General features: G+C 42.7%; 1 protein-coding gene across 2 annotated transcripts in view; it reads left to right on the plus strand.

The window, feature by feature from the left end:
• Cdk14 (cyclin dependent kinase 14) overlaps positions 1–19,111 on the plus strand; it is a 535,385-nt gene extending 516,274 nt beyond the window's left edge. The window contains exon 15 of one of the 2 annotated variants that reach the window (XM_013123504.3): positions 15,817–19,111. The gene's annotated coding sequence lies outside the window, so the exon portion shown is untranslated. Of the gene's footprint in view, positions 1–12,923; positions 13,821–15,816 lie in introns of those variants that run through there. The other variant, XM_040735840.1, reaches the window with a different exon arrangement.
• Positions 19,112–20,080: the final 969 nt, after the last annotated feature.

The following is a 20,080-nucleotide window of genomic DNA, read 5'->3' on the forward strand; positions in this document are numbered from 1 at the left end:
GCTCCCCACAGCTGAGAAGCACAGAACTATGCTCAGGCATTAGAGATGATATGATTGCCTTTGCTCTCAGAAAGATCAAGAGAGGTTCCCAAGAGAAGAAGTCAAATCTGGAGACCAAACCATAGAGTCATGTTCAGGCATGGAAAGGAACAGAGCCCGCAGATGTCAGTAAAAACAGAAGTGAGAACAAGCAGGATGTCATCACAGTTCAATGAGCTGTGTTTCATGTGTGTCACTAAGCATCAATCACACACTTTTAGGCCAGAAGAGGGTAGCAAACTGCAGCCTAAGTGACTTCATCCTCAGGTACCTGTGGTCATCAGAGGGAGGAGTGCCCCTGCTTAAATAACCTGGGCGTCTCTTGGCCCATCATTTTCTCAGTTCCCAGTATTGCTTCTTGTATCTGGTGTTGGGGCAGAAGATGCTTTGAATCTCTATAGTAACTGGTGCTGCTTCATCATGGATATGGAACCCATGGGTGTCAGGCTGCACAAACAGCCAAAACAACCAGAGTAAAGTTTTGTGCCCGTTCTCCTCCACCCCTGTGTCAGAATTTCTAAAGAGCAGTCTGATTTTATTGTTGTTGTTGTTGTTGTTGTTGTTTTGGGCTAAGCCTCCTTCATCATTTAAAAGAAAGACAAGAAAGATGTTGAAAGTTTAAATTTCATTTAAGTCCATTTTTTCCCTCAAACATCCTCAACTTTGGCTTAACTGTAGAAGGGTTTAACATCTGAAAACACAGAGAGGCCCTTTTCAACGTATTTAAAAATCTTTCTTCAGAGTATTTCCTCAAAATATCACAGACTTGTTCAGATGATGGACATGGAGAAATGACTGTCAGTGTTTGGAATGAAAGAAGGAGGAAACTTCAAGAAATTAAATGAGCCATGGATTTGCTGCATTTCATCTGTGGGGGGAATGCTCAGAAACGTCCCTGCGATTCTGGAAACTCTTAGTCTAGTGTTCAAGAGAAGGGATGAGATAAATTTTTAAAGAAATTGTACGGATCAGGGAACTGAAGCAAGTCTGTGCAAATTACCTTGGACACCCAAGCCAGCAAGCTTATCGGCAGGAGGGACAAGGTAGGGGAGTACTTAGGTGAGGTTACTATGGCAACCATATGCTGATTGAAATGTCTGAGAACTCATGTTTCATACCTGACTCCACATTCTCCTTCTTCTTGCCTGGCTCCTGAAGGTTTGAGGTCTTTGGAGTCTTGATGCTATCGAGTCACCTCACAGAGAAATGCCATGAACCCAGGAGCAGCTGTCTCCTAACAAGGCAGGCACAAACAGCGTCTGTGCCTGAGAGGAATGGGGTAAGATGTAGAGAAAGCTTATGCAGGAAGTGAAAGCAAGCAGGGGTTATCCAGATGCCAAGTTTCCTGGCCACATCCCGATGCGCCATAGCTCTGACATGACAGAACCAAAGGAAGACCACGAAAACCAGCCAAGCCCCTGGAAGCAGATGGGGACCAGAAGCTGCGTTTCTGAAGTCAGAGGAGCCCTGGTGTAGTGACTGAAGCGGGCTTGTCAGGAGGAGGAATGGGAACGCTTCTCAACTTGCATTGCCAAGCTGTCTGCTTCCTCAGCTACAGAATGAATTAAAAATACCTGCCCTGCAGGGTTGCCGTGAGGCCTGGAGGCACGTTCATTTCTCCACAAGTCCTCAGAGTAGTTGTGTCTGCAAGCCTGTCTGGGAGGAGGAGGAGGAGGATGGATGGCTGGATTCAGAACAACTGAAAGGTTTTAGCTAACGTTGAGTCTACTTCCCCACCCCCGAAGCCCAATGGGAAGTAGCAGTTCAAGGTCATTGACAAAACTATGCCAAGCCTTTTTGTTTTCATAACCACCTACAAAGTGTAGCTTGCTAAGGAAAGTGATTAATGAGATTTAACATTAGTAAGAATGACCACTCTAGAACTAATTTCTGTGTCTCTTTCATTGTGGGTACCGATGCTAATAAAGAAGGAAGAGTGGGGTTCTACTTGGGGAAAGGTCTTTCCTTCTCAGCTCCTAAAACTCCTAGGATCTACTGCACAGCCTGGAAATTTTAAACTTTGTTTTCCCTGGTCTTGGTATCTTTATCATAAAAGGGAGGTGTCCCTAAAATGCTCCCTTTGCTCCTTCATGTACTTCCCAGGGGGAGCATTTCCCTGGCACTATGCTGTGGGCTGGTGTCTAGTAAGAGGGATCTATGGGAGACTGATGTCCTGGCAGAGATCATCCCTGTTCTGTGGCCTGCGGATCTATTGGCAGAAGCCAGAGGTCTGTGAGCCAAGTGAACCTGTGTGCAGTACTGTGCATGTAGCTAACTACACTGTCTTCTGGAGGAAATTTCCTTGTGTCCACCCAGTCATTCATTGAGAGTGTGAGGAACCTCTAAGTCTGAGAGCCCTTGCCTCACTACTGGTGTTTTTTTGTTTTGTTTTGTTTTTTAAATCAGTTTATTGCCAACTGAGGTTTTGGTGAGAGTAGAAAAAGGGGGTGATAGTCAAGATTTTGTTTTCACAACTCTGTATTTATTCATTCTATTTGGAAGCAATTCATGATGAGAGGTTAAGTTTGTATATACTTGGATTTTGGTAACAAAGAATTTACAGTAAAGATATTACCATGGCACAAATATGTGCTTATTGTAACTGCCCTCCAAGTAGTCACCAGGACTGGCTATTTCGTTGGGGTCAGTAGTGTTTGCACTGTTTCACTGAATGTTCTCCTCACATAGAGTTGTTCTTTCTGCTGCTTCTGAAGCATCTCTATTTCTTTTTCTGCTTGCACCAACTGTTGCTCGGAGCAACACCCTGATGCTGATTCCGTTGTCTGTCACCTCAGTCACCTTCTCTGTCAGGGCCCAGAGGCCTAGGGGAAAGCTGTCATTTTCTCCTGTACATTTTACCCAACACACATCAGAGTCTAAAAAAATCAACCTTATTAGAATTGCTCTTGATAAGCAAGTACTGAGAGAGACTAATTTAACTTTGTTATATTAGTCTAACAACATGTGTTTTATATCCTGCTTGGCCAAAAAAAAAAAACCTCCAAGATTGATTATGAGAGTTCTGTTGACTCTGAAACATGGGAGGTTAGTAATTCAAAAATGAAAGAGTTTCTGAGCAGGCATTTCAGGCCCAGGTTCATTGCCTTGGCAGCTCACGCAGGGCGACAGTCTCCAGTATCTGCCAAAGGAATAAAACCAATGTGGTTCATGAAGCTTACTGGGCCCATCCTCCTTTTAATCAATAGACTTCATACAATATACGGTCTGTTTAATCATTATTTTTAAATGGAACTGTGATGCTTTTTCCCTGTGATAACATGAAACAGACAACTGACTCCATTTTTTTTCCTTTAATTCCAAATGGCACCAAGCACTGAAAAAGCCAGAGCTTTTGAAAAGGACTTAACATAAAGTCAGGAGACTGTGGTAGCTGCTTAGGGTGCAGTTTTAATGCCAGCAGACTGGAAAACAAACAGCACAGCCCAGACGAGACGTGGCTTTGTTCTTTAGCATCTCTGTGAAGAGGAAATAAGATCTTTCTGGGATGTGCCCCCCACTCACAGGTGTGAAAGAGGAAATGCCACATTCTTGCCCCACTGCATTGTGTGGGGCAAAGGGACAGGATGCCGCGCCGATTCTCCTAAGTTCCACTCTTTTAATGTGCTTGGTGCTTTTGTTTCTGTCGCCACCGGTGGACAGTACAAAAACATGAGATATCCCTTAATCCTGTGAGCCGGGAGCACGCTGGCTCCTCTCGCTGCCTTCTCCAGCTCGGTTGCTAGTGGAAGTGAGAAACTGACCTCGGGCCTGCAACCACTGTTCTTTGCTCTGGCACTCAACCACTGAGCTCTTGACATGTCAATTGTTTTATACCAGGAGGAAGCCAATCGTTCTAATGTGAATGTCTTACTCAACAGACATTACAGGCTTCACATTTTCAATGAGCTGCAACTCCTCATGCAAGATGCACAGCCAGTGAGTCAAGACACATGACGATGTTTTCTGATTTAGTACAGCCACTCTTTCAAGGGTTTGATGGCATTTCAGAGCGCCAGTGCTGTACTGCAATTCACAAGCCTGTCCGGAGTTGTGTGTTAATCAAAAACAGCTGATCATGTCTGAATGCTATAAAGGACAGCACAGCAATAAAGGCTGGAGTTATTCTTTCATTTTCTGCCTTCTAACTACATGGACAAATGTAAGACATGAGTAAGCAAACTATTTACCAAACACCTAATGTATCTTCCCAGGGCATGGAAATCTCCACCTTGTCCCTAGGGCTATGCTTTGCAAATTATGGTCCTTGGGAGGAAGCTTAATTTCTATGTCTTCATTCATCCCTAACACTGGATATTTCTCCCGGGTGAAATAAAACATTTCCCCATTTAATGTTGTAAACACTGGTACTTAGCAATTGCAGTAGTCATTGGGAAAGCAGCTGAACACTCTGATTTGATGACATCTTAAAGAGGACACCGGTTGTCTAAAGCCCTTACAACAGCACCTCAGGACTTCAGAAGTATGAAGAGCACATCTTTCCCTGGGTTGGGACATGAGACTCCCCTGCTCAAAGTACCACTTCACTGCACAGAGTGTAAATGCCCAACTCCTAAGCATCCCCTAGGGGCTTCTACTCTGCCATCCTCATCAGCCTGCCAACTCCCTGCCTCCATCCACATCCACAGGCTGGCATGTAAGCACGTCCCTGCTGCAGTAGCCCTTGCTGGCAAGATGAGCACCATCCTCTTTGTCTAGACACTGTGTTTGGACTCGCCTTTCTTTCTTATTTTTTATGTGTGGTGTGCCTGGGTATGTGGGTATGTCCACATGTGTGGGTACACAGATGTATGCACATGCAGATGTTTTCATTAACTGCTGCCTACTTGGTTTTTGCTGAGGCAGGGCCTCACCCTGAACCTAGAGCTTGCCAATTTCAGCTACTCCGACTGGCTGATTGATCCAGTATTCCCTCGTCTTTGCCTCCCAAGCACTGGGATTACAAGCAGCCCCTGTGCCCACACACATTTTACATGAGTTCTAGGGATCTCAAGGCCAGTCCTGGTACCTACATGGCAAGCACCTCATCTTCCCATCCTGCCGGGGACCCGCTGTGGTGGGGTTCAGGTCCTAAAGAGGAGGTGAGGAGTCAGTGTGTGGGGCGGGGGAGTAGACTGATGGGATCTGATGGTGAATCAGGATGGCTGCCCATTTATTGGAAAAAGAATATACCTTTTATACTCTGTAGTTGTGAATAGGATTAAATGAGAGACAAAAGGCATATGAGCTGGGGTTCAGCTTGAGATCAGGGCTTGGGGAAGCTATCATTGGCCTTGACAAGTTAGTAGAGAATAGTCATATATTAATGAAGGGCCACAAGCTCCTCTTCCCAGATGTAAGAATGTACGTTTTTAGCAAACAGGAACATGTTTCAAGCCCCTGGGGCAATGGGGACTTTTGTCTAAATGCCTGATCTTGGGAAAGGACTTTCTTGGGGGACTAGACACTCTATAATAGAATATTGTAGTTGTATGACTTACTTTATCCAAAAGCTTAAAAGTGAGCAAAGACAAGGCTAGACAAATATTAATGTGGACCTGAGTAGGCCTTAGGAATTTATAAATTGTGATTATCAAATGTACCTTGTTTACCAAGCATATGTTACTTATCTAAATTTTCTAGCAACTTGGTGTTAACTTCTATGGGAGTAGGCAGAATTATCATGCTTATGATTCCACAGTGGCAAGGATTTTTTTTTTTACCAAAAAGTTATTTGTTTAAAGAGGTTGCCATTGTATAGATTGTGGTCGTTCAAAGCCCACATAGAATTCCCACAGGGAAAGGCATAGGAATGAGAATCACTAACAGTGAAAGTAAGAGGGTGCTGGAGACGTGTGAGCCATGAAGTCCCAGTGCTGAGACTTCGTCAGGCAGCACTGGTCTCCATGTGGCCCATGCCATCTTCTTTGCATGTTGGCAAGTTCTAGAATAACACTTACACAGCCTGCCTTGATATGGGGACAGTCCTTGTCCGAGTCAAACTCAAAGGCTCTTTACGTACCATACAGCTCTGACACATGTTTGACAGTTTGGAAAAAAAAAAAAAAGGAGTCTTTTTGGTCTTGCTCAACTGTGACTCATAGCATGATGTGAAGGGAAGAACGTAATAACCAGCTTGCAAGGTTTCTGGAAATGTGGGCTTCCACTCTGTCCAGGCAGCTCAAGTGTCTGTATGTGTTTCTGATCACTGTTGGCACTTTCCACTAATAGCAAGCCCTGGCATTCATTATTCTGCCCCTTTACACTTTAAAACTCCATTGCACGTAAAAATAGGTGCCCAGGGCAGGGCATGGTGCTTCCTGTTTGCAGTCCCAGGATTTTGAATGGTGGGGCAGGAGGAATACAAAGTGATATGACAATTTGTTTTAGTCATGAAAAACAGATGCTGTGGCTTGCTTGAAAGAAAATGGCCCCCAAAAGGAATGATACTACTAGTGGGTGTGGTCCTGTTAGAGTAGGCGTGGCCCGGTTGGAGGAAGTGTGTCACTGTGGAGATGGGCTTTGAGGTCTCATAAGTTGCTCAAGCCACACCCAGTGAGACAGACCACTTCCTGTTGTGAGTCAGGATGTAAGAACTCTCAGCTCCTTCTCCAGCACCATGTCTGCCTGCAGGCTCGCTTGCTTCCCGCCATGAGATAATGAACTAACCCTCTGATTTGTAAGCCAGCTCCAACTGAATGTTTTCCTATATAAGAGTTGCCATGGTCATGCTGTCTTTTCACAGCAATAGAAACCCTAGGACAGACACTTAATAAGTGTTTCCTCAGTTACTTTTAGCAGCAGTCGGGTGGCGGCACTCCCTGACCATTGCCCTCAGCAGCCTCCTCCCCCTAACATGATCTGTGCTAATTTGCACTTCTTGCCAGCTAAGGGTGGTGCCCCTAATGTCTGTGTAGCACATGGTACAGACATGATGAACTCCAGTAGATGGGTCTATGGAAAGTGCATCTATGGAACTGTCATGAGGCGTATGTTAATGGCCGTGACTTCAACAGCCTGGAACAGAATGTGACTCATTTACAACCCAATAAAAAGAGATGACTCCAAAAACAGAGTCAAGGATGGATCTCTTCTAAGGAAATAGTGAAAACTCTCAGTTACATCTGGGGAGTTGAGATGGACGAAGGCTGGCTGGGCTACTTCCTGTTTTGTATCTTTTCTTTCGCATTTTTGGCTCGAGTTTTTAGGTGGAGACACCAGTATATTTCCCATTTTCATGTAATAAAGTACCAATCTTGCCATCTCTCTTTGTCTGATAAACTTGGAGGCCACCACACATTAACCCTGTTGCTCATTCTGACTTGCTGCAGTTTTAAAAGGAAACCTCCCTTCGTAGGCTCCGCCTCCATCCAGGCAAGCTGGGACTCCTTGTCTTTCAAGTTCCTAGAGAGATGTGTCTCTCAAGTTCCTGGAGAGATGTCCTGTTGTCACTGCTCTCAGTATTTAAATCTGTAATGGGCTTCCTGCAGGCAACATTCGAGAAGGCCTGGAGCCGGTGACTAAAGGGAAAGAACTTTTTTTAAAAATCAAGTTTCTGAGCCTTTTCTTCCCTGGGTCATGGTCTTTGCTTCAGATTCTTTCCCTAGAATAAAAGGACAAACACTTTGAATAGGAGAAAAACGCCACAAATGCTGGTCTCTACTTCCCACACCAATATGTACATTCTGAAATTCATATTTTATAGTTCATCCCAAATATCATAAAGCCATAGCAACTCAATGTACACAATATTAAAACACTTGAACAATTAGACCTAACAGCTTGTGACTCTGTGGGGAGTGAATACAGGAAGGTTTTACAGTTCATGGCTGGAGCTTCCACATGTCAGCATTCAGCAATCTGCCTTGGTTGGAGGGAGTGTTGACTGCTGCTGTTGTAAAGTAGTCCCATGGTGCAGAGCCAGCAAGCTTAGCAACCTGTCCGACGTCCACAGCCCTGAGCAGGGGACCAGCCTTCATCTCTGCAGACATATCATCGTTGGGGGAAAACGTGGTATAAAGCGTTTTGTGACAGTGTCGGAGTGTGTTCCCATGAGAATACAAACATAGAACAGTGTGATATTCATGTTTCTAGGTGTTAAGGAAAATTCTGCAGTCAAATTCGTAGGGCCTATGGGGGGTGATTTCCACAACTTGACAACACAATGCTCACTCACACAGGGACTAAAGAGAGACACAGTTTATAAGTGGAAGATGCTTGAAGTAAAGGTTGAGGTACCAAAATTGGTATGAAAGAGGGGAATGCCAGAGGACCCAGGCAAATGGTACAATTAACCGTTCATCCCAAGACAGAGCCTCTGGCCAAAGCAAAGAGAAAGGAAGCATGTGGGGTAGGAGGGCTGTATGTACAATACTATGTGCCTCTTTGGCTGGGATGCAGCTGTACTTATGTAATACGCACATGGCCGTTGTTACTTCATGCTTCCCAAGTACAGAATTAGGAAAATCCCCCATCATCCTGGTATACTGACACCATTCTCTACTGACCAATTATATGTTATCTGCATTAGTTACAGGAATTAGTTTTAGCTTTACAAGTTTTACCAAATATAATAGTTCATCAAGTGGGTTCCAAATTACAGGTGCTTATACATACTAAATTCAAAACCCTAAGCATGAAAACATTTTGGACACTAATGCTGTATGAACACTTTAAAAATTAATGGGTTTACCCAAAATGGAGCCAAACCTCCTCTCAAATATTTTAATTAAAATTCGATGTGAACCTTTGTGCTTGTCTGACAGTCTTATGGGATTTGTGTGTGTGCCCGATGTAAGTTGTGAAAAATGCTCACATTGCTTAATTCCACGATGTAGCATTTAATTGTTTTAAGTATGTCTTAATAGGTCTGTAATGTGTAAGGAGGGTTAAAGAACCAGAATCCTATTTAATTAACTTACACTCACGCAGGAGCCAGTCACTTGTAAACATATGCTGAAGCAAATAAGAAAGCTTCAATAAGAAACCCTGGAGAAGAATGAGCCACCTTTGGTGTCGACTTCTCTATTGACTTTGCCATTAAAATGGTTCTGGTACCTATTTTAGGCCTCACATGGTTTTGTATACTTTACATTTTATATCAACACAATATTCTTTAATGTATATATGATATTTATTTTTATAACTATGTGTGTTTAAGACATGAATTGTGTCTTGGCTCTGAGGCGATCTCATCAAGAGTTTCTCTGTGCCCTCCCGGCACTCACTAAAGTGGGCAGCCATCCCAACACTGCCAGCCTTTTGTCTGTATGTGTCTCAAGTATGACCAGAGTTTGACATTTGCATAAACTTGATTTAATAAATAGTCACGCCATTAAAATAGCACAGTCTTTTCAATCAGTACTAATTATACATCATATAATGCCTAGCCTTTAATGAGGACTTCAATAAATGTTTGTTGATAATGATGATTATTAAAATGATATGTTAAACCCATCTCCTCATTTGAGAAATGCTCTGTTTTGAGATGTCAGACTTACAGCTTCGCCTGAAGTTTTTCTAATTAAAATCACTACTTTGGCACAAAAGCTTAAAATGTGCAAAGTTGCTGCAATTAGTGAATTGTGCGTCCATATGGGTGTTACCAAACAGCTTTCAACTTAAAGGATTTGGGCTATTTTGAATGATGGACCTTCTGGTAAGCTTGAAACAAAGCCTGTCTTTCTCTGTATTCATTTTAATTAATAGTATCTTGCTGGTCTCAAAGATGTGTTCTCTTCTGGAGGGAGAAATCATGATTATCACAACCCAGAGCTAAGCTACTGAGGTAGGTTAACTAAGTTCCCACTTCCGTCTGTTTTACACTCTCTCCCGACCCCCTAAAGGGCTAGAGAAACAGAGAAACACTGTTTTCAGATGTTCTAAAAGAAAACCTGTATTTCTGGCTAAATCATAACATGAACTCACTCAGAACCATAGCGATTTTCTGAATTGAATCCAACACTGATATGTTCAGAGTAAAAGCTGTCCTTGTGACATGTCCATGTACACCAATGAGATTGTATTTGTGTGTGTGTGTGTGAGAGAGAGAGAGAGAGAGAGAGAGAGAGAGAGAGAGAGAGAGAGAGAGTCATATCCAGGCTTACCCTGGCCACTTAGCAATTATTTGTCTTATTTGTACATTTAATTCTGTGCAGTAGCAATTGTGCTTGAAGAAAAATTGGGTACAAAGATTTACTTTGTTTTTCTAAGTCCTTTAAACAATTTGCACAAACAGAACCTTAGAGATCAGCTGCTGGGCCTTCCCCGGCACTTTTCATGTGAAATCTTGTAGACACGAAGATCAGGGGAAAGACTGAACTTTCTTCTTATAAAACCAGAATAAGCCTAGTAAAGGCTCTAACCTAAATGCTTTCAAACCCTTCTCTCTATACCCTTAGAAAAACAGTATGGTGGCCACAAGACTCCCCTGACAGGGAACCCAGAGAAGTCCAATTTTAAATCCTGGCTTAAAAGCCATGCAGGTTAAGCAGTATCTTAGAAATTAGTCATTGAGTAGTTAGTAAGTAAATGAACATAGAGAATTCACAGTTACTGCAATTTTCAGAGCGTATAGGAAGATTAATTCATGCAGCGGCGTGTGGGAAGGCAGAGTCCAGCGAGTCTGCCAAGGAAACTGCGACACTGTGTGGCCCCTTTTGCTTTGGTCATCCTCTTTTGTCCATCATGGATGCCCATTGCTCCATGTGTCTAGATTTGGCACAAAGCAACCTCAGTTTTTCCGTATTATCCGGGTTGTTTTATTTCCTTTTTCCAAGCATGTAATTAAGTACTTATCTTTAAATGCCCTCTGTGTGTCTCTACTTGGGTCTCTCCATCTAAGAGGGAATTTAACATTAGTTTTAGTTTAACTAGGAAGCAGATAAAACTAAACTCAATTGAGTGATATTCCATTGCTGAAAGAGAACTTAGTTGTCTGGTAAATCCTAGATTGGATCTGCTGTATGAGGCAGCTTCCTTGTTGGTGTTTCTTCTCAGTTAAGTAGTGACTTCTTCAGGAGCCCCTCAGCCACACCTGCAACTTGGCAGCATCCTGTCCTAACTTACGTTGTTAAAGGAAAGCATACAGTTGTTTGAATTTTGAATCAGAATAATCATTTTTCTCTGCTAAGGCTTAGAGGGAAGTGTTTTGCAAAAAGTCTTCCTGAAGAGAAAAGAATACTTTGAGGACGGACAGTGAGCAGACAAGGGTGGAGGGGTGCGGCCCACAGAGCCCACAACAAAAGTAAACACCAAAATCTTGGACAGGGTAAACAGGCCAGTGTGAAACACAGGCCACCCGATCATGTGGGAACGCCCTGATCAGGGGCCTCAATTCTGCTCTCCCTCCGGCGTGTAAACGGCATGCATGTGTGTAGTGGCGTGTGTCTGTACACACAAAGATTTATCAGGGAGCATAGAGGGAATTAGAAAGAGCCTGGCCTGTTTTTAATTTGAGTCTGTTTGCTTGCATTTAGCACTTGAGGGCTTCTACATTCAGCTTGCTCAAAAGAGTGATGGAGCACTCCTTGCTTATGCCTCAAATCAGAAATGCATGAAGTGCAGCTGCAGAGATAATACATTTTCCCCAAAGGCTTTGGCTGAGCAAATTAGGTGTCAATGGGGTGCCGGCGCAGGCAGTACTCTCTCTAATTAGTCTCTTGAGCCTAGTTGGCGGCGGGTATGAGATGATCTAATCAATTGGTCTGTGTCTGATGGTTGGTGTAGAAATCCTACCAGGCAGACTCTCTCCCACAGGTCACCCGCCTGCACAGCAGGACGCCTCATTTTCATTTCTCATCTCCTCTATCACATGATGCTGACAGTTGGTTTTAAGAAAATTGAATCCAAAAAATATCTAGTTCATAGGGCACATGGGTCAGAACAAAGTTGCATTATGGGTACCAGTGATCCAATTAATTAATATTTATAGCTGAGAAGCTCTATGTAGATACTTCTGAATAAGGATTTTATCAATCGAATCCAATTTCTTCTTTATAACATTCATTTTAGAGAAAGTTCATTGTGAAAACGAAAACTAGATAAAAATGGCACCCACCTGCCTTATGATTTGTATACCTAGGAGTGGCTGTGCACATGGACCATTCAGCTTAAAGTTTGTATTCACTGGTATCATATTTATCCATATTGTGCGTGTGATGTATTTTAGTTGACAATCAAATATAGGAGGGAGATTTACATTTGCATCATGTTTTGCTTCCCTGTCAAAATATATCTTCATTGCTTTAGCCTAAATCCCCACTCATGAGACACTGATTGCCCTGAAAGATTTCTAACAATGTTTTATGTGCTTTCAGTAAAACTTTAAGCTATCGATGCCCAAGGTGAGAATATGAGTATCCTGTGCTCTATAGAAGCATCAGGCAGGAAAGATGGTACCCTGTAGAAGCATCAGGCAGGGAAGATGGTACCCTCTAGAAGCATCAGGCAGGGAAGATGGTGCCCTATGAGCTGTTCAGAGTCATGTCACAGGGATGGGAGGCATGCCGTCACTGGCCCACCCTCTATTTTCTTATTCTCAGTTTCTTCCACTAAACATCAGACCCCAAAGCTAAGGAACGGACTTGCCATAACCACCACACTCACCACTTACTAGCCAGTTACTGCTAGTGTGTATTGGTCCTTTCTAATTCTGCTACACCGTAGCTTAGGTATATATGATTCTCCTATGGATTGCAGTCAGAATCTGGAAAATGCAAGATCAAATATCAGTTTGTAGAAAACATCTTTAATGAACTCGAGAGGATAGGAAAGTGTATGGTGTCAGCATAGCTTATTGTTATGTGAAGTCACATATATTGGAAATCAAAATATTCTTTTTGAATATAATATAGTGAAATAAAAAATATGTTTTTCCTATACCAAAGAATAAAACCTGCCTGCCATTCCTGGCAAGAAGAAGGAGAACCAAGCAAAGACTGTATCATTTGGGGAGAACCAAGAGTCTCATGCCTGGACAAGCATTTGTTGACAACAGCAGCAAACATACACAGCTCTTCTGGATGGAGGGAAGGATAATCTACCTGGAGGAGTTGGAATCTTGTTCTTTTTAAGCTCTATGGAATAAAATGGACATCTCTGATATTTGCTTAATAAAAAGGTCAAAATTGGACTGGAAAAGGACGCTTGAAATAGAAAGTGTTGTGGAAATAGTGTAGGGACAAGTGTTCTCTCCTTGATCTCAAGGACCTCAGAAAGGATTTTCATCCATAGCTCAGAATGTGTGTTTTCATAACAATGCAAATGGAGCAAAGTACATTTTCTCTGTTTCTCTGCAAGAGGTGGGCCTCTAGGGACTGTTATTGCTTGTGCTACGGTTGTGACTTCTAGAAAAGACTTAATAAAGCTGTCTTTGGGTGGAGGTGAGGGGTGAATTCCTGTAGCTAGAGAATGCTACTCAGAACAGTAAACATTCAAAATGCCAATGGATAAGTTAAGATTTGGAGAGAGCAAAGGGCTTATGTGTGGTATCTGTCCAGACCAAGATTTCTCCAGAAACATGACGGGAGGCATCGATTTGCCTCCCATGCAATAAAATGACAGAGAACTCTCAAGAATAGAAAGTGATCCCTCCTTCATACCATACCCAAAATGCATGAAATGAATGAAAAAACCCAAACTATAGGAAATCATAGAAGAAAACATATGATCTAATCTTTAGATTTTGTTGTGCTTTTTTAAATGTGACACCAGAAGTATAAGTAATGAAATAAAAATATGTAAATTGAACTCCATTAAAATCCAGAGGATGTTGTTACTGGCAATCCATAGCAGAAAGTTATTTTCAAGTTGTATATTTGATGAAAATTTATTGTCCCAAGTGTATGAAGAGCTGCAACTCAGCAGCAGAAGCAGAATAAATTATAAGGTGAGGAAAAGACTCAAGTAGATATTTCTCTGAAGAAACATTTCCATGTGGCAAGTAAGCTCGCTAAAAATGTGTTCAATGCCACTAACGATTAGGAAAAGGAAAATTAATAGCAGTAAGTCAGTTTGCCATAATATAATAACTACAACGTAAAATAAAGAGTAAACAAACTAGTGTTGACAAGGGTATGGTGAAATTTAAGCACTTCTTCATTGTAAGTAAGGAGCTAAACAGGGCCTCACTATGAAAAGTTTTGTCGGTTCCCCAAAACTGTACAGGTGAAATTCCTACTTGACCCAGGAATCACACCTGCTGCTGTATAACCAGGAGATTCAAATCAGGTATTAGAACAAACACTTGCCACACCGGTATTGATAGTGACTTTATTTACAGAAGCCACAGGATAATACAATTCAAGCATATATTAACTGATGGGTAAGGCCCATGTGATATAACCATATAATGAGGCATTCCTCAAACATTTTATAAGATAATGAAGTACTGTTACATATTACAACATGGTGAGCCTTAAAAACATTATGCTCATTGAAAGGTGCCAAATGCAACAGGTCCCACATTGTCTGACTCCTCTTAGATGAACTATTCAGAATAGGTAACATCATAAAGACAGGAAGAGCATTGGCGCTAGTCTGTGGGTAGGGCAAGGAACCATGAGAATGACTGACGTAAATGCTGTCGAGTCTCCTTGGAAAGTGCTGAAATGTTTGAAACTGCATAGAGATCATGACTGTACAGATTGTGATTGGACTAAGTACCACCCAGTTATGCACCTTGAAGTGGTTTGTTTTGTGGTATATGAATTATGCATTTCACCTCCATTAAAAAAATAAAACTGAAGGTGAGGGTAGAATTCTAAAACTTCATCAGAGTAAGTGAAGACCAGTAGAGGGTAGGACCGGCACTGTTCTCATGTGTGCGCTCTTGGTTCATTTGCTGCTAGTCCACTGCCAGGCTGTGGGAGCAGCATCAGGGCGAGTGTGTAAGGTCTCCGGCATAGTCAAACCTGTGGGGGCAGTTTTGGGCCACCATTTCTCCTGTGTCCAGCAGGATGACAGGATGTTCCTGTAGATGGTAATGGGCAGGCCTGGCTAGGCAGTGGCCAGGAACAAACTTGTCAGCCGAGTTGACAAATGGGTTCTGAGATGAAGTAGATCGGAAACATCAACTCCTTCAACTGTGGGACTTGAACTTGGGGAGTCCCACACTTTACAAAACTGGATATTCCTTTTCCCACCCAGGGGTTCAACAAAGACGAATATGAGCTTTATTTAAAGTATGGAAAGGAAAGTTCCTTCATTCTCACTGATGCCCTCGCCTACAGTGGGTTCCCACTTTCAATCAGGTGTCTTTGGAAGCATGAAGGCTTGTTCAGGGTGTTGGGAAGGGGGGCGGGGAGGCACGCTGGCCAGCTTCATTCTGGTGAATCTCATGCAACCAAGGAATTGCGTGGCTGGTTTTTAAAGGAGTGGGTGTGATCCACTTTTTCTCTTTAGCTTTCATACAAACAAACATGATGATCTGTCCTTCTAATGTTCCGGTGCTCTGGGCACTCAGTTAAGACCAGCATTGCCTCTAATGGGTGAGGGAAGGAATTTAGCTGGATGTATTTTTCGCTAAATAGTCCAAAAGGAATTTATCCCATTTAAATTCATGGAGCTACAGTATTTCAAGGGAAGAAAATATAGTCAGAACGTTTGTTTATCATATTTAAGAAATGTTTTCATTGTTCTACTTCTGATCTATGAGCTGTGGAGAGCAGCGGTGGGCTCAGTTTGGCCTGACCAATTTTAATGTCTCAAGTAATTCAGTAAAAATGAATGATGTAAGTTTTTTTTTCTTAATGTAACAAGTTTCTCTTTTCCTTCTTCCAGGATTAAGTTGTCATCATTTTGGGAAGAAAAAGAAAAAATAAAAAAGTAAAAAAAACACTAATGAAGTGGCCAACAGTGCGGGGCTCCTGGATCAGTTCCCCTGTGCCCCCCGTGGTGGATTTCACTTACAAGAAAATTGAAGCTGGCAAGACCCTGTTTTCTCTGCAATTTATTTAAAACCTTGCACGCATTTGGATACCTTGTGATTTCCAAGAGCTATGTGAAGATTAAGCTTTGCTTACTGATACATGGCATGTATTCTTTTCAGTCATTTGTGTTTGACTCTGACTTCCCTCTGCTGCGCAGTGTCTCTGTGAAGGTTTTCACGCTTTCACCAGCCATGTCTTAAATACATTAAGACAACACATTTGGTGTTCACACTTCCTCAGTAATGTCTGCACTTGAAAGCCACACAGTGGCATGAAACAATGTGTGTTTTCTTTGAGAGTAGAGCACATTCTGCAACCACCAGGAAGGACATCCTTATTGCTAAAACAAACCCCGTGTTTTCTGACTGACTAGACTGCATGGGCCCAGACAGTGAGCCCAACCTGTTGCTTACCTTCGAGGACTTTTGGAAATATGGGGTTTTCTTTTTTTGGAAATGTCCCCACATTTATAGGAAACCAGAATCTTCTTGGCATTTCCAATAGCCTGGCTGTTTCTGAGCATCTTGTGGGTAGAGAAACAAGCACCAAGAACGAAGACAAAGATGAAGGCTGGCTTTTTTTTTAACCTGTAGAAAACAAAGCAACTTTTTACATGTGTTCTGAGTCTTGTCACCATCTTATTTTTTTCATCAGCTCTGTTATGTTCTGTGTGTGTGTTTCTTTTTAAACTGGAGAAATTAGTGAGGAATATCTTTCTTAAAACTTGGGTGCAAATTTAAAAAAAAATCTGACAGGGTGAGTCTTGGAAGCCATCTTGACCAATTAATGCTTAAAAAGCAAATTTGAAAATTATCTAGAGTTAAAAATTGCTAACTTACAACAAAGCACCTCTGAATTAGATTGTTCAGAAACATTCCAAGCCCTTCAGAAGGCATCACTGGGTGCCAGATTTTCAACCAGTCTCCTGCAATAACTGTCCGAATTCAGTTCTTCAAAAGCAATGTGGGAATTTTGCTTTCAAAATAGAAATGGCAAAAAAAGACCTGGCTTCCCTTGTTTTAAGGAGCTTGGGGACCTTGGCAGATGAAGGCAGGTCTGAGTTACTAGGAGAGAGGACTCTAGCATACACTGCATCCTGATCTGATGGGAGCTGCCCAGTGCTGGCCTCTTCCACAGGGAGCTTCACTAGAGAACCCCAGTAAAGCCTGGCCCAAGGAGCAGTTCGGAACTTCACATAAAGCATGCCCTTTGCACCTCCTGACACAAATCCCCATGGAAACGCATCTGTGCCCATTGTTCTATGTTTTACTACCCCAGAGAAAAGAGGAGAAACTATGAGCGTGAAATATGTCACACAGTTTTAGGATCAAGACAAGGAATTGTGATCCAGTTTGACAAGGGCTTTCTGATTCTCAAATGAGGGATAGGCTTCTTTGTAGTCAAGCCCGGCGTGTCCCTGGAAGCAGAGTCTGGCTCCTAGATTTCAAAGGCATTGTCTCTGAGTCATAGGCATAACCCACCCTCTAGTCTATCCAGAGGGTGCAGTAGCTGCAATCTTGCAGACACTGAGAGAGGAATTGCTTCCTGAATGGTTTGAAGGAAGGCCCATGTGTCACGCAAGGGGACAGTGTTTACTGTTGGCTGCCTGGGAATGATATTCAGTTCCCTTTCATACATCCCTTCCATGGGAAGTCTTTGCAGGTATTTTGACTTAAAGTATAATTAAATTGGGAGTTCTTTAAGTGGGGAGAAAACTTTATGTGTAATTAAAAAACAGTCTTCCCTGTGATTTGCTTGAATCCTCCATTCATCTGGGGAGGGGAGCACATCATGTTTATATTTCACTAAGTATAAGTCAGGAGCTCCATGATCATGTTGAAAGGTTTCGAGTAAGAATATAAAGGCAGCTAGAGATCCGTGCCCTTGTCTAGACAGCTTCTGGGAAGTGAGACACAGCACTGCTCGGTGTGGGGTCTGCCTCGTCAGGCCCACCTCTCTGGTGAGAAGGGTTTCGGTTTCCGGCCCTTGTCATCAAGGAAGGAAATCTGAAGTGTCTGCCCAACCCCAGCCTAACACAGTCATATGCCCCTCCCCTGCCTTTCTCTCCCGCCCTCTCTGAGGGCGTCATGAAAATCAGTACACACTGCGTGCATTAACGCGTTAGTATACTATTGAAAAAGCACTGGAATGCTTGGTGAGATTATTTTTCTATGAAGGAATAGTTTGAATTTGGACAGCTGGTAAGAATAGCAGGAACACCTTGGCATGGTGATTGTATCAATTCAACCTCACTGCATACAGTATTTGGAAAGGAAGTATGGGACTTAGTTTCCATCTTCTTAAGGGGAACAGTTTAACTAGTTAAGAAATACAAGATACATAGGATGCAAAAATGTGTTTGCTGTAGTAGGCAAAAAATTAGAGGTATAAGGCAGGGCCAGCTGTCTACCCACCATGCAAGGGTGAGAATTCGTTTCTAGCTCTCAAGTGACTAGAAAAGTTTCCAAGGGAGCCTGTGGGAATGTAGGAAAACCAGACCTCCTGGTACCCTTTCCTCTGTGTGCATAAGACAGCCACTGTAATCAGTCCCCTGTGTATGTGCCCATGGCAGACGCCCATCTGTGAATATTACTGGTTTGTAATCTTCTATTATATAAGAGGATGTCTAGGTTGTACATACTGGGGTAGACCATTGCCTACCCCTATACATAGAAATATGCTGCATAATTGTGTATAACTTCCTTCTCGGTTCCTGGCTTGTACACAGAGGAAACTATATTAGTCTTCCGTTTCCTCGTATACCAAGCTGAACATTTTTAAATCTCCAATGACATAAGCAGTTTCCCATTCTCACTGCCCCTTCTCACGGCAGCATATAATAGAGGCACATATGAAATCTATGTTCTTTGTTCGTGAGTGGACTTTCACATTTTTTCTTGTTTCCTTTTGTTTCTTTGCCCCCTCTTGTTTATATTACACACTGAGATGTGTGTGTTTTAACGGGGTTAGTACCTCTGAGACTCATTATGCTTCAACATGACACATAGCAAGGAGAATGGAATACTACATGTTGCATATGTGTTGCCAATTGTAATTTGTCTGTATTATGAAGGATGTAATGGTTTGTCAGCTGTCATTGTTGTTTTCTGTAACATGATACGGAATAAAGTATAGCCGAATCTGCAGATATCATCTTGCTACATATTCGTGTGTGTCCAATATAGCTTAAGACTCAGCACAGTTCTTCTGAAGGAGCGATAGAAGAGATAGGCTGCACAACATATGGGAACAAAGTGGGTTCCTGGAGGGTTCTAGAATTCTTGTAAGTCTTTCCCCCTTCTTGCTTTGCTGTGGCAAATTTGGTAGGACCTCGGGGGCCCTGTGAGTCAAAGCTATGAGCTACGTTCCCACATGGTCTACCTAGCTCAGGTACATTTGGAGTCTATTTGTTAATTGTAGTCGTCTCAATCTTTTATGCAATTTCTCTGGCCGTACACATGTTCCCATGTGAGGTGAGTGGGTGGCCGTCCCCTGACATCCTGTAAGGCTCTGCAAACATTCTTGGAGAGGCTGTACCGTTCTCGTAGACCCAGCTGGTGTGTATCTGTGACATCACCACAGGGACAGTGCTGGGAGCCCACATTTGGATATTGACAACATGGGAGACACACCTTTTCCTTTTGTCACCTTGGGATCTGCCGCAACCCCAAACACGCCCACATGATTTCACAAGTTACTAATAAGAGTCGTGACAAATACGGTTTTCAGTATACAGAGGGTATTCGCTGATTTGAAAGTGTTTGCAAGGCTGCATTCCTCTTAAGGAGACCCAGACCCCTGGCTTCCTCTCTGCAGACCCTGGCATGCCAAGAGCAGCCAGCTCTCTCTCCCTGTGCTCCTCTGTGGCCACTGGGATTTCTGTTTTCAAGTCCTCTGCAAAGCCACATTTCCATAGTTAAACACAACAGTTCTGAGCCTATGTGCATTCCACATAGGAACAGCTCATGTGAGCCGCTGCGCCTCAGCCCCCAGCTGATTCCACCGCTGTCTGTAAAGCACCTGTGCTAAGGGACAACTCATTCTGAGACAGTTGCTATTTCATCCCCTCTGTATGTTGAGCTAGGGGGCTTCACAATAACCAAAGTAGCAACAGT

Source organism: Mesocricetus auratus, unplaced genomic scaffold (genome assembly GCF_017639785.1).
Source record: "Mesocricetus auratus isolate SY011 unplaced genomic scaffold, BCM_Maur_2.0 Super-Scaffold_100051, whole genome shotgun sequence".
In the NCBI taxonomy this organism is placed as follows: domain Eukaryota; kingdom Metazoa; phylum Chordata; class Mammalia; order Rodentia; family Cricetidae; genus Mesocricetus; species Mesocricetus auratus.